Genomic DNA, 14,626 nt, shown 5'->3' with positions numbered 1-14,626 from the left:
ACCCAGGTAGCAAGGGTGCAGCCCTGCACCTGCTCCCAACTCTTCCCAGGGTGGCGTCTGCAGTCCCCATTCATGGGCTGGCCGACCACCACGTCTGCCTCTGCCCCTTCTCACCGGGATGAGGTTGTGACACAGCAGGCTCACCAGGACCCAGGCATCCTGGCCCTCATCTGGGAGCCTGGGCCACACTCCCCTCCCCCCCTTCCAGAGCATGGGACCCCCTACCATCCCAGCCCTCCAGGGCCAGGCCCCACTACCCTCAATGCCCTATAGGGCCGGACCCTGCTCCACTCCTCGTCCTCCTGGGCCTAGCCCTGCTCCCCTTTTTGCCCCCCAGGGCCGGGCCCTGCTCTTCTCAAAGCCCTACAGAGCAGGACACCGATCTCCTCCTCACCCTCCAGGGCCTGGGCACCGCTCTCTCCTTACCCTCCAGGGCCTGGGCCCCCTCCCATCGCATCCCTCCAGGGCCTGGGCCCCCTCCCATCGCATCCCTCCAGGGAAGGGCCCCACTGCCCTCAACACCCTTTAGGGCCAGACCCTGCTCTACTCCTAGACCTCCAGGGTCTGGGCTCCACTCCAATCCTCACTCCCCAGGGCCTGTACCCCACACCCCTCCTTGCCCTCCAGCACATGGTCTCCACTTCAATTCTCTCCCTTCAGGGCATTGGCCCTGCCACCCACACTACTCTCCAGGGCCCCCAGGGCCGGACACTGCTCCCCTCCTTGCCCTCCAGGGCCTGTGCATGCTCTGCTCGCTGCCCTCCAGGGCTGGACCATGCTTCCCCTCCTGGCCTTCCAGGGCTGGACCCCACTTCCCTCAACACCCTCCAGGGCTGGTTCCTGCTCCACTCCTAGACCTCCAGGGATTGGACTCCATTCCCCACGCTGCCATCCATTGCCTAGCCCAACTCCCCTCAACGCCCTCTAGGGCTGGTTCCTGCTCCACTCCTAGACCTCCAGTATTGGACACCCCTCCCCACACTGCCATCCATGGCCCAGCCCCACTCCCCTCAATCCCCTCAATGCCCTCTAGGGCCAGACCCCACTACCCTCCTCACCCTCCAGGGCCTTGGCCCCAGTCCCCTCCTTGCCCTCCAAGGCCAGTGCCTGCTCTCCTCCTCACCCTCCAGGGTTGACCTGACACTTTCTTGTTGAGAAAAATAAAACAGAGGAAAAGAGATAATATTGCGGGGAACCGAACCTTTTATTCTGTAACAGGGTGAGATCCAGAAAGGTCTCTGGACCTTGGACAATATCTGCTTTGATTTGGAAACATTGCTCATGGCTTGGTGAGGTCTGAACAGTGAGGCTGTGAGCATGAAGTGACCTTCGTCCTTTGTCCTATAGACTGTGTCCTTTCGCGTATGTCCTATGTCTTGTGTCCTGTAGGTCCAAGGTCCAGAGACCTTTCTGCAGCTAACCCTGTTACAGAATAAAAGGTTCGGTTTCCCACAATATTATTTCTTTTCCTCTGCTTTATTTTTCTCAACAAGAAAGTGTCAGCTCAACCAGTGGTGGGTGAGGAGGAGAGCACGCACTGGCCTTTATCCTTTGTCCTTTAGACTATGTCCTTTCGCCTATGTCCTATGTCTTGTTTCCTGTAGCCTCTGTCCTGCGTCCTGTGTCCTGTTTCCTGTGTCCTTCAGCCTGTGTCATGTAGACTGCATCCTCTATGTTGTAGCCTGTGGCCTATGTATGCATTCAGTATCCTGTGTCCTGTGTTTGGTATTCTGTGTCCTATATCCTGTGTCCTATGCAGTCTGGGCTATGTCCTGTGTCCTGTAGCCTATGGCCTCTGTGCTGTAGCCTGTGTCCTGTGGCCTATGTCCTGTGCCTTGAATCCTGTAGCCTGTGTCTTATGTCAGTGTTCTGGGTCCTGTAGCCTGTGTATTGTGTCCGGTAGTCTGTGACATTAAGTCACAGGACAGTGGCCACAGGCTACAGGACAGAGGCCACAGGCTACAGGACATAGGCCAAAGGCTACAGGAGACAGGACAGAGGACACAGGACACAGGCTACAGGACACAGGCCATAGCCCAGACGACACAGGACACAGGATATAGGACACAGAATATGGAACCCAGGACACAGGCTACAGGACACAGGCTATGGGACACAGGTTGCAGGACACAGGACATAGGTGATAAGCTACAGGGCACAGGACACAGGCTCTAGGACACAGGACACAGGACACAGGACAGAGGCCACAGGACAGTGGCTACAGGACACAGGCTACAGGACACTCTGTCCTATAGCCAGTGTCCGGTGTCTTGTTCACTCTTTCCTTCAGCCTGTGTCGTGTAGCCTCTGCCCTGTGTCGTGTAGCCTGTGGCCTGTATCCTGTGTTCTGTAGCTCTGTCCTGTGTCCCATAGCCTCTGTCCTGAGCCTCTGTCCTGTGTCCTGTGTCCTATGTTGTGAAGCCTGTGTCCTGTGTCTTGTAGACTGTGGCCTATGTAAACATCCTGAATCTTGTGGCCTCTGTCCTCTAGCTGGTGTCCTGTGTCCCCTAGCCTGAGTCCTGTGTCCTGAGCCTGTGGCCTGTAGTTTTTGTCCTAGTGCTGGTGTCCTCTTTGCTGTAGTCTGTGTCCTGTGTCCTGAAGCCCGTTTCTTATAGCCTGTGGACAATGTCCTGTAGTGTGTGTCCTGTGTTCTGTAGCCTGTTCTCTGAGCTCTGGGGCCTACGTATCCTGTGACATTTGTCCTATGTCATGTAGCCTGTGTCCTGTAATCTATGGCCTATGTCCTGTGGCCTATATCCTGTAGCCTATGGCCTTTACCCTGTAGCCTTTGTGCTGTGGCCTCTGTCCTATAGCTGGTGTCCTGTGTCTTGTTCCCTATTTCTTTCAGCTTGTGTCGTGTAGCTTGTGTCCTGTGTCGAGTATGCTGTGTCCTGTAGCCTGTAGTCTGTATCCTTTAACCAGTGTCCTTAATCTGTGGCCTGTGTCCTATGTTGTGTATCCTGTGTCCTGTAGCCTGGCTCCTGTAGCCTGTGGACTATGTCCTGTAGCCTTTGACCTGTGTCCTGTGTCCTCTGTCATATAGCCTGTGTCCTGTGTCTTGTTTCCTGTGTCCTGCAGCCTGTGTCATATAGCCTGCGTCCTCTCTCTTGTAGCCTGTGGCCTATGTATGCCTTGAGTATCCTGTGTCCTGTGGTCTGTAGCCTCTGTCCTGCCTCCTGTGTCCTGTGTCCTATGTCTTGTATCCTGTGTTCTAACTACTGTGGCCTATAGTGTGTAACCTATGTCCCGTAGCCTGTGTTCTAGCCTGTGTCCTGGGTTCTGTGCTCTGTGTCCTGTATCCTGTGTCCTATATCCTCTGGCTTATGCCCTGAATGCTGTAGCTTGTGTTCTATCTTGTGTAGCCTGTGTCCTGTAGCCTGTGTGCTGCAGCCTGTGTTCATGTTCTCAACCCTGTGTCCTGTGCTCTGTAGTCTGTGTCATATATCCTGCAGCTCTGGCCTTTGTCCTGTGGCCAGTGTGCTGTACACTTTGGCCTCTGTGCTGTGCCCAGTAGCCAGTGTCCTCGTCCTTTAGCCTGCTCATGTAACCTGGGTCCTGTGTCCTGTATCCTGAGTCCTGTAGCCTGTCCCTGTGTCTTGTAGCCTGTGTCCTCTGTCTATGTTGTTTAGCCTTTGTCCTGTCTCCTGCAGCCTGTAACCTGTTCCCGTAGCCTGTGGACTATATCCTGTAGCCTGCAACCTGTGTGCAGTAGCCTGTGTTCTGTGTTCGGTATTCTGTGTCCTATGTCCTGTGTCGTCTGTGCTATGTCCTGTGTCCTGTAGCCTGTGGCCTCTGTGCTGTAGCCTGTGTCCTGCGGCCTATGTCCTGTGTCTTGAGTCCTGTAGCCTGTGTCTTATGTCCTGTGTTCTGGGTCCTATATCCTGTGTATTGTGTAGTAGTCTGTGACAAGTCACAGGACACAGGCTACAGGAAGAGGCCACAGCATACAGGACACAGGCTACAGGACAGAGCCACAGGCTACAGGACAGAGTCCACAGGCTACAAGATACAGGATATATCCCAGATGACACAGGACACAGGATATATGACACAGAATATGGAACCCAGGACACAGGCTACAGGACACAGGCTACGGGACACAGGTTGCAGGACACAGGACATAGGCGACATCTATAGGACACAGGACAGAGGCTACAGGACACAGGCTCCACAATCTAGGACACAGGCCACAGGACAGTGGCTACAAGACACAGGCTACATGACACTCTGTCCTATAGCCAGTGTCCTGTGTCTTGTTCCCTCTTCCTTCAGCCTGTGTCGTGTAGCCTATGCCCTGTGTCGTGTAGCCTGCGGCCTGCATCCTGTGTTCTGTAGCTCTGTCCTGTGTCCCATAGCCTCTGTCCTGTGTCCTGTGTCCTATGTTGTGAAGCCTGTGTCCTGTGTCTTGTAGACTGTGGCCTATGTACACATCCTGAATCTTGTGGCCTCTGTCCTCTAGCTGGTGTCCTGTGTCCCCTAGCCTGTGTCCTGTGTCCTGAGCCTGTGGCCTGTAGTTTTTGTCCTAGTGCTGGTGTCCTCTTTGCTGTAGTCTGTGTCCTGTGTCCTGAAGCCCGTTTCTTATAGCCTGTGGACAATGTCCTGTAGTGTGTGTCCTGTGTTCTGTAGCCTGTTCTCTGAGCTCTGGGGCCTAGGTCCTGTGGCAGGTGTCCTGTGACCTTGGCCTTTGTCCTATGTCATGCAGCCTGTGTCCTGCAGTCTGTGGCCTATGTCCTGTGGCCTATATCCTGTATCATGTGTCCTTTGTCCTAAATTCTTTGTCCTATGTCCTGTAGCCAGTGGCCTTTACCCTGCAGCCTTTGTCGTGTCTCCTGTGGCCTCTGTCCTATAGCTGGTGTCCTGTATCTTGTTCCCTCTTTCCTTCAGTCTGTGTCCTGTAGCCTGTGTCCTGTGTCCTGCATCCTGTGTCATGTGTCCTGTAGTCTGCATCCTTTAACCAGTGTCCTGTAATCTGTGCCCTGTGTCCTATGTTGTGTATCCTGTGTCCTGCAGCCCGGCTCCTGTAGCCTGTGGAGTATGTCGTGCAGCCTTTGACCTGTGTCCTGTGTCCTCTGTCATATAGCCTGTGTCCTGTGTCTTGTTTCCTGTGTCCTTCATCAAGCATCATGTAGCCTTCATTCTCTGTCTTGTAGCCTGTGGCCTATGTATGCCTTGAGTATCCTGTGTCCTGTGTCCTGTAGCCTCTGTCCTGCCTCCTGTGTCCTGTGTCCTATGTCTTGTATCCTGAGTTCTAAATCCTGTGGCCTATAGTGTGTAACCTATGTCCCGTAGCCTGTGTTCTACCCTGTGTCCTGGGTTCTGTGCTCTGTGTCCTGTATCCTGTGTCCTGTATCCCTCTGGCCTATGCCCTGAATGCTGTAGCTTGTGTTCTATCTTGTGTAGCCTGTGTCCTGTCGCCGGTGTGCTGCAGCCTGTGTTCATGTCCTCAACCCTGTGTCCTGGGTTCTGTAGTCTATGTCCTATATCCTGCAGCTGTGGCCTTTGTCCTGTGCCCAGTGTGATGTATACTGTGGCTGTGTCCTGTGACCTCTAGCCAGTGTCCTCGTCCTTTAGCCTTTCTCCTGTGTCCTGTAGCCTGGGTCCTGTGTCCTGTATCCTGAGTCCTGCAGCCTGTCCCTGTGTCCTATGTTGTTTAACCTTTGTCCTGTGTCCTGTATCCTGTAACCTGTGTCCTGTAGCCTGTGGACTATATCCTGGAGCCTGTAACCTGAATCCCATAGTCTGTGTCCTGTGTTCAAAATTCTGTGTCCTATATCTTTGTCCTGTGTCGTCTGGGCTATGTCCTGTGTACTGTAGCCTGTGGCCTATGTCCTGTAGCCTGTGTACTATATCCTGTAGCATGTAACCTGTGTCTTGTAGCCTGTGTCCTGTGTTCGATATTCTGTGTCCTATGTCCTGTGTCTGTGCTATGTCCTGTGTCCTGTAGCCTGTGGCCTCTGTGCTGTAGCCTGTGTCTTGTGGCCTATGTCCTGTGTCTTGAGTCCTGTAGCCTGTGTCTTACGTCCTGTGTTCTGGGTCTTGTAGCCTGTATTGTGTCCGGTAGTCTGTGACTTAAGTCACAGGACAGAGGCCACAGGCTACAGGATAGAGGCCACAGGCTACAGGACACAGGACATAGCCCAGATGACACAGGACACAGGATATACGACACAGAATATGGAACCCAGGACACAGCCTAGAGGACACAGGCTACGGGACACAGGTTGCAGGACACAGGACATAGGCGACAAGCTACAGGATACAGGACAGAGGCTATAGGAGACAGGACACAGGCTCCACAATCTAGGACACAGGCCAGAGGCCACAGGACAGTGGCTACAGGACACAGGCTACAGGACACACTATCCTATAGCCAGTGTCTGGAGTCTTGTTCCCTCTTTCCTTCAGCCTGTGTTGTGTAGCCTGTGTCCTGTGTCGTGTAGCCTGTGGCCTGTATCCTGTGTTCTGTAGCTCTGTCCTGTGTCCCATAGCCTCTGTCCTGAGCCTCTGTCCTGTGACCTGTGTCCTATGTTGTATAGCCTGTAACCTGTGTCCTGTAGCCTTTGGCTCGTGTCCTGTAGCCTTTAACCTGTGTCCCATAGCCTGTGTCCTTTGTTCAGTATTCTGTGTCCTATATCCTGTGTCATCTGGGCTATGTCCTGTGTCCTGTAACCTGTGGCCTATGTCCTGTGTCTTGAGTCCTGTATCCTGTGTCTTATGTCCTGTGTTCTGGGTCCTGTAGCCTGTGTATTGTGTCTGGTAGTTTATTTCCTTTGTCCTTTTTCCTATAGCCTATGTCCCGTATCTTGTGTGATGTTGCTGTGTCCTTGTCCTTTTGCCTCTGTCCTGTGTATGTGTCCTGTGTCCTATGTCTTGTATCCTGTGTTCTATATCCTGTGGCCTATAGCCTATAACCTTGTTCCATAGCCTGTGTTCTAGCCTGTGTCCTGAGTGGTTCCCTCCCCATGTGGTCTAGCCTGTGTCCTGAGTGGTTCCCTCCCACTGTGTGGTCTAGCCTGTGTCCTGTGTCGTAGTCTGTGGCCTCTGTTCTGTGGCGTTTATCTTTGTCTTGTAGTCTGTGGTCTATGTCCATTTGTCTATGTCCTGTATCCTGTATCCTGTGTTCTATGGTGTGTAGCCTGTGTCCTATGTCCTGTAGCTCCAGGCCTATGTATGCATCCTGTGTTCTGTGGCCTCTGTCCTATAGCTGGTGTCCTGTGTCCTGTGTCCCGAGCCTGTGGCCTGTAGCCTCTCTGTTCTGTGCCCTGTAGCCTGTTTCCTATGTCCTGTATCCTGTGGTTTTATCATGGATCCTGTGTTCTGTAGCGTGCAACCTATGTCCTGTAGCCTGTATTCTAGCCTGTCTCCTGGGTTCTGTATTCTTTGTCCTATATTCTGTGTTCTCTGGCCTATGCCCTGAATCCTGTAGCCTGTGGCCTCTGTCCTGGGTCCTGTAACCTGTGTTCTGTAGCCTGTGTCCAATATCCTGCACCACAGCATACAGCACACTGGCCACAGGACAAAGGCTACAGCTACAGGACATAGGCCACGGACTACAGGACACAGGCTACACAACACAAGACAGAGGCCACAGGTCACAGGCATCAGGCTACTGGACATAGGATCCAGAGCACAGGGCACAGGCCACAGGACATGGTCCACAGGCTACAAGAAAGCAGCTTCAGTACACAGGACACAGGCTACTACAAAGAGAAACCAGCTCTAGAACAAAGACTACAGGCCACAGGCTACAGGACACAGGACACAGGCTCAGGACACAGGACACAGACGACAGGACACTCGACACAGGCTCAGGACACAGGACACAGGCTAGGGGACATAGGACACCAGCTAGAGGACAGAGGCCACAGGACACAGGTTGCATACATAGGCCTGGGGCTACAAGACACTGGGCACAGGCTATACAACATAGGACACGTGACACAGGCCCGAGGCTACAGGATGCAGAATATGGAACACACGACACAGCTACAGGACACAGAACACAGGATACAAGCCATAGGACACGGAGGATAGGACATAGCCTATAGGACAAAGGACAAAGGAAACAGACTATCAGACATAATACACAGGCTACAGGACACACAACACAGGACATAAGACACAGGCTACAGGAAACAAGAAACACGACAAGGGTCACAGGCTACAGAACACAGGACATAGCCCACATGATACAGGATACAGAACACAGGACAGAAGACACAGGCTACAGGACACAAGACACAGGACATAGGCCACAGGAAACAAGTTACAGGACACAAGACACAGGCTACAGGACACAGGCTAAAGGAGAGAGGGAACAAGGCACAGGACACCGGCTAGAGGACAGAGGCAGCAGGACACAGGTCATAGGCCACAGGACACATGCAGAAAGAAACAGGCCAGAGGACACAGGACACGGATTACAGGACACAGGACACGGGGTACAGGACACATGCTATAGGACACAGGCAATGGGACACTGGCTACAGGACAAGGACACAGGCCACATGAACAGGCTAATGGACACAGGACACAGGATAGAGGACACAAGCTACAGCACACAGGCTACACTCTATAGGACAAACTATAGGTCACAGGCTACAGGAAAAAAGACAGAGGCCACAGGACACAGCACACCAGCCACAGGACATAGGACAGAGGACACAGGCTACAGGACACAGGCTGCAGAACATAGGACACAGGATACAGGACACAGGGCAGAGGCCACAGGACACAGGCCTACAACACAACACACAGGCTACAAGATACAGGCTACACAACTTAGAACACAGGAGAAAGGACTCAGGCTAAGGACACAGGACAGACTTCAGGACACAGGTCACAGGCCCCAGGACATAGGCTCCAGGGCACGGGCAGGGCCCTGGCCATGCTCCAGTGACAAACCCCTCCCTCCTCCTTGCCCTCCAGGGCCATGATCCCCTCAGGCAGGGCCCTGGCCACCCTCTAGGGCTGGGCTCCTTCTCTTCTCCATGCCCTACAGAGCCAGGCCCTGCTCCCCTCAGGTGTGGCACTAGACACCCAGCAGAGCTGCCCCACTCTCCTTGTCCTCCAGGGCCTGGGCCCCACTCCCCTAGTTGCCCACCAGGGCCTGGGCCCAGCTCCCATTGCTGTCCTTCAGGGCCAGGCCCCGCTCCCCTCACCACATTCCAGGGCTGGGCCCCGCTCCCCTCCTCACCCTGCAGGGTTGGACCCTTTGCCTCTCAGGCCCAGCCCTGGCCACCCTCCAGGGCTGGGCCGCTGCTCCTCTCATGCCCTACAGAGCTGGGCCCTGCTCCCCTCGGGCACGGCACTAGCCAGCCACCAGGCCTGGCCCAACTCCTCTCCATGTCCTCCAGGGCTGGGCCCCACTAACCTCAACACCCTCCAAGTCCAGACCCTGCTCCCCTCCTCCCCTACAGAGCCACGCCCTGCTCCCCTCAGGTCCATCCCTGGCCTCACTCCAGGGCCAGACCCTGCTCCCCTCCTCACCTCCAGGGCCAGTGTTCCCCTCCTCATACTCCAGTGCTGGCACCGAAAGCCTCCTCACACCCTTGGTCTGGGCCTGCTCCCCTCCTCCCCCTCCAGAGCCAGGCCTTTCTCCCCACAGGCCCATCCCTAGCCTCCCTCCAGGGCCAGACCCCACTTCCCTCCTCACCTTCAGGGCCAGGCCCTATTCTGCTCCTGGCCTTCCAGGGCCTGGGTCCCGCACCTCTCCTTGCCCTGCAGAACCTGGGCCCCACTCCAACCTTCACACTCCAGGGCTGGGCCCCACTTCAGGGCTTCCCTCCAGGGCCAGGCCCCACTACCCTCCTCACCTCCTGGGCAGGCCCTGCTCCGCTCCTCGCATTCCAGGGCCTGGGCCCACTCTGCTCGTCACCTTCCAGGCCTGGATCCTGCTCCCCACCTTGAAACCAGAGCCTGGGCCCAGCTCAACTCGCTGCCCTCCAGGGCTGGACCCTGTTCCCCTCCTCACCCACCAGGGCCAGACCCTACTCTCCTCCTCAATCTCCAGGGCCAGGCCCTGCTCTCCTCTTCCCCCTCCAGGAGCAGCATTGGGCACCCCACACAGTTCCCCAGCACCTACCACTTCATGGCCTGCCTTGGCTGCCTCCTGCTTCCTCAGGCACACCCAGTGAAGCCACGTCTTTGTGCTGGGGCACTGGGGTGCAGCCACCAGGAGCCACCCATCATGGGGCCCCCAGCACGGTCCCCAGCAGCCTCCCTATGATTGCGTGAGGATTCTTCCTACTTCTTCTTGGGCTCCCCTGTGGTTATCCTGAGCCCTCTGTGCAGCCCCCAGGCCCCACCACATGGTCCCCAGGCCCCACCAGCTCCTTCCCTGGGCACTCCCACTGCCACTGCATCACTAGGTCACCACGTGGACCCTAGCAGCTGCCTCCTCCTTCCTCGCCCCCCCCAGCAGCCGAGTTTTAGGACCCCCCATTCTCCCAGAAGTCACCGAGTCTTTGGGGTTCCCGCAGTCCCTAGCAGTCATTGCCTCAGTCCTCTGTCACTCCTGCTGTCCCTGCATCATGTCTGAACTTGGAAATGAGGCTCTACAAAGGGGGTCTCAACTAACTCTCTTGTTGCCCAAGTGTGGAGGGTGGGCAAGTGGTCCTTGCTGCAGGACTGTTGAATGTGCAGAGGGGGAACGTGGGTGTGGCATGACGATAGAAATTTCCCCTGTGAGTCACCTTTAAGAGCATGGCTCTGGGCAGGAATGACTTCCAACATGTTGTTTGCCAAAGAAAACCCTGGGCAGGAAAACGGAAAGCATGGGCACGAGTTAAGGTGCCAGGTGACTTCTTCCCAGACATGTGGGTCCTGAGTTCTTTGGGGCACACAAGAAGGCAGCTCAATGGGAGAGGCCACCTCGGTCTGCAATGCAGGCTCCTCAGTTCAGATCTAGGAGCTCTAAGTTGTCACAGGAGTTTCTCATCCAGGGACCTGGGAACTTGGGCTTGGAGAAGGAAACTCAGGGTGAGAAGACTTCCCAGGGCAGAGAGCCGCCTGAGCACAGAGTGCAGGCAATAATCAAAGACAGAATAAAGTGGGAGGAGGACAAAGAGTGTCATCCAACGTGGGCCCTGTATCTTACAACCAGCATCCCACACCAATCGCTTTGAACTGGCTCAGAGACCTGGGGAATCTAAAATATAAATGAGTATGTAGAAGATCAGGGGTTTTCCAAACACCAGAGAAGCAGTCTGCCTTACTCACCTTTCCCATGGAGCTGAGTCCATCCACGTCAGGCACCAACGATGCTGCGGGAAGTTCAAGTCCATTCTTTCTCTCACATAATCCCAACACGGATCATGAGGGTGAGGGAGAAAAAGCAAAAGTAGGTTTTTGTGAGAAAATGACACCCCTGCCAGCCAGAAGGGGGACTAAGGGAGGGGTCCAATAAAGCCTGCGTACAGGAAGTTTAACTAGGGAGTGATGTTCATGGATTAATCTTCTAAACAAAATCCAACACCATGTTCTTCTATCTTAGGAAAAGGTCATGACCCCTAACCATGCAAACATGTTTCCTTATGGCCATCTGAAAAATGCAACAATATCTTCCCTCTCTGCCTGCAGTTTCTCTTACTGCCTCCTCACCTGCCCTCCTCCCAGACAGGAGTCCATGACTATCCCTTCATTGCTTCACTCCTCAGGGAAGGGCCCCTCCTCGGGGGCATTTCCCAAGAGGCTACTAAGAGGCCACTTTCCTCTCTGCACTCAAGGGCTTTCCTCTGGGGCTGGCAGGACACAACACATCCAGCTGAAGCATTGGATGATCCTCCTGCCAATCCCCAGGCGCCCCTTGCCCTTTCTGGCCTGCGTGTCTGAGGTCCCTGCCTCCTCCTCCTGCTGCTGCATTCCTGGGATGCTCTGTTCCTCTGAGGCACCCTGGGAGCCGCTCCTGACTTCTACATCAGCCTCACTGCTGTTGGTGCTCAGTGTGGTGGAAAGAGAGGACAGAGCATCCTGGCTGAGGACTGCACAGGCAGCGGGGCTCCTTGTCCACACGGCCCGTTGGGACCTGTCTGTCCTGCAGGACTCACTGCTGCTCACACTGGGAGTCCCATGGCAAGGAGTCTGCCCCGACTGGCCTTCTGCAAGCACCAGTGGTTGGGAGCTGAGAGCAGCACACTCACGGGCTCTGCTGTTGCAGCCTGAGTGTCCCTGGAGGCACTGGAGAATGGGACAGCTCTGAGCACCGGGGATGGCCTGAGGCATGGGCTTCCCTTTGCTGTGATCCTGCTGAAGTCCTGGGCACAAGGCACTGGCTGGGAGCCTGGGTGGCAGGGAGCCTGCTTGATGGCCCAGCTGGCATCCCAGGTCCTCAAGGGAGCTTAGAGCTTCAGGACCCTGAGGAGGTACTGCAGGCTCCACTTGGCCCTGCCCATGTATTTCTGGGATGCTGAAGCCCTGCTGTTGGGAGATCCCCCAGCGTGGCACAGGGGGCAAGGGGTCATCCCATTCATGAAGCCACAGTGGAGGGCAGAGGCCCCATGGGAATTCCCATCCTTCCTGCTCCTGGGGAAGAAACAGAAACTCGTCACTGGTTCCAGCTGCTCCATGTCCTGCATGGAGCCATGGGTGGCCCATGATGTCTGCCACTGTGGGCCTGGCCTCAGGGTCCTGGGTCAGTAAGCTGTCCACCAGGTTACACAGCTCTGGGTTTCCATAGTGGGGGATTCTGTAGTATCCAGACAGGATGGCTGCCCGCAGCTCCACACAATCCTCTCCAACAAAAGGCAGTGAGCCTGCCACCATGGCGTACAGGATCACGCCCACACTCCAGCCATCAGCCTTGTACCCGCAGAACTCCTCACCTAAGAATTCCTCGGGCGCACAGTAGGCAAAGGTCCCGCACAGATTCTTCAGGCGCTCTCCACCAGCCAGTTTGCAGCTGAGACCAAAATCGCTCAACTTAATGTTTAGGTGGGCGTCGAGAAGCAGGTTTTCTAACTTTAAATCCCTGTGCACCACGTGCTGCGAATGGCAGTAATGCACAGCGGATAGAATTTGTTTAAATAGCTGACGAATCTCTCCATCCAGTAGGTACCCTCGTTCTACCATGTAACATCTAAGGTCCCCCCTGACTGCGCACTCCATGAAAATGTAGCCCCTCTCTGTGGTGTGTCTGACCTGCAGTAGTTGAATGATGTGAGGGTGATGCAGCCCCTTCATTATTTCTGCTTCTGTGCACAACTGCTGGAAGCTGCAGGAGTGCTGGCCACCATTCTCCACAACCTTCACAGCCACCTGGGTCCTGCTTTCCCAATGATAGGCCAGCATCACCAGCCCAAAACCGCCCTGGCCGAGGACCCTGAGGACCTGGTACCCATCCAGGACCTCCTCCTCACTGCTGAAGGCGGTGAGGCCTTCCATGGTGGGATCCCCACCCCACCCCCCACCCTGCACTCTGACACTGGGAACACTTACTAGTCACCTAAAGTAACAACAAAAACTGGGAAACAAACAGAAATCAAACAAGCTAAATGGTAACCAAAATTGACAACTCAATATGCTAATATTTCTACTAGAGAATGCTAACTCTATGAACTATGGTATACTAATCACTAACACTATCAAAACTAAGAATTAAAAGTTATAAAATACACAGAATACTAAAAATGGTGAAGGAAAGCAACACCAACTATGGTAACTATGGTAACAATGCTAATCAATAAGTCTTATAACAGTCTTATCTAAGTCAAAGCATTAAAAAAATGAGAAAATAGTCAGAAAATGGAGGAAACACAAGAAGGACAAATGAACACAGCATCAAGTACATTTAGCCTGTGAAAGAAAAAGAAAAAATTAATAAATAAATATTTAAAGAAAATACACAAGCACACAATGTAAAAATGGGAGGGGGAGAGAAATTGACAAAATAGCAAAAAAAAAAAAAAAACCTGAAAGATTCACTACAGTAAAGAGAACTAATAGACGACACAAAACAACACCACAAATGACAGGACAAGGGAAAACCAGTGATGTCGTCCAATCCTTCAGGCAGTCTCCACAGAGCTTCCTGGGCCAACTGACCAGAACCAAGCCCAAGCAGGGAACTGTTAAGGCAGTTGGAATGACATCACAATGGCCCCCCTGAGGGCAGAGCAGGCTCTAGACCAATCACAGCTGGGGACACACCAGGCTGGTTTTCTCAAGAAACTTTCTACTTGGTTAAAGAGAAAGGACCCCAAAAGCTTTTGGCTTAAGTTGGTGGTGGAGATCGGTATTTAGGATTTGATAAATTAGCACAGTCCTCTTCAGGCGTTTTCTATTGTTTCAATACACGTATAGAAGCACTGATCCTCCCAGTCTCTAATTCCACCCCCATTCCCACCCCCTTTTTCATTTCCTCTTGGTTCCTGTCCATTAAAGACGTCCAGTAAGAGGAGTCAACTGCTCCTCTTAGCCCAGGCAGGCTCAGCTCACTGTCCCAAATGATTTCCAAGCTCTGCCATGGCTTGAACAGATTGTGGCTCCCTCACTCATGTATACATTCACTCACACACATATGTACTTGTATGTTCAAAAACAAAACTAGAGGCATAAAGGTGTCCCTTTAGAGGAATTGAGCATTTGCAAACTGAGTTCTGGTGGTGCTGCCCACCATCAGCCTGCTGCT

At 54.0% G+C, this 14,626-nt stretch overlaps 1 pseudogene; it reads right to left on the bottom strand.

Moving 5' to 3' along the window:
• Positions 1 to 7,986: 7,986 nt before the first annotated feature.
• LOC149120415 (serine/threonine-protein kinase MARK2 pseudogene) lies at positions 7,987 to 13,380 on the bottom strand (annotated as a pseudogene).
• Between the last annotated feature and the right edge of the window lie 1,246 nt (positions 13,381 to 14,626).

This window comes from Oryctolagus cuniculus, chromosome 19 (assembly GCF_051225735.1).
Source record: "Oryctolagus cuniculus isolate XC-2025 breed Fujian yellow rabbit chromosome 19, ASM5122573v1, whole genome shotgun sequence".
NCBI lineage: Eukaryota > Metazoa > Chordata > Mammalia > Lagomorpha > Leporidae > Oryctolagus > Oryctolagus cuniculus.
The sequence above is the reverse complement of the archived record's forward strand: the minus strand, read 5'-3'. Positions and strand labels throughout refer to the sequence as shown.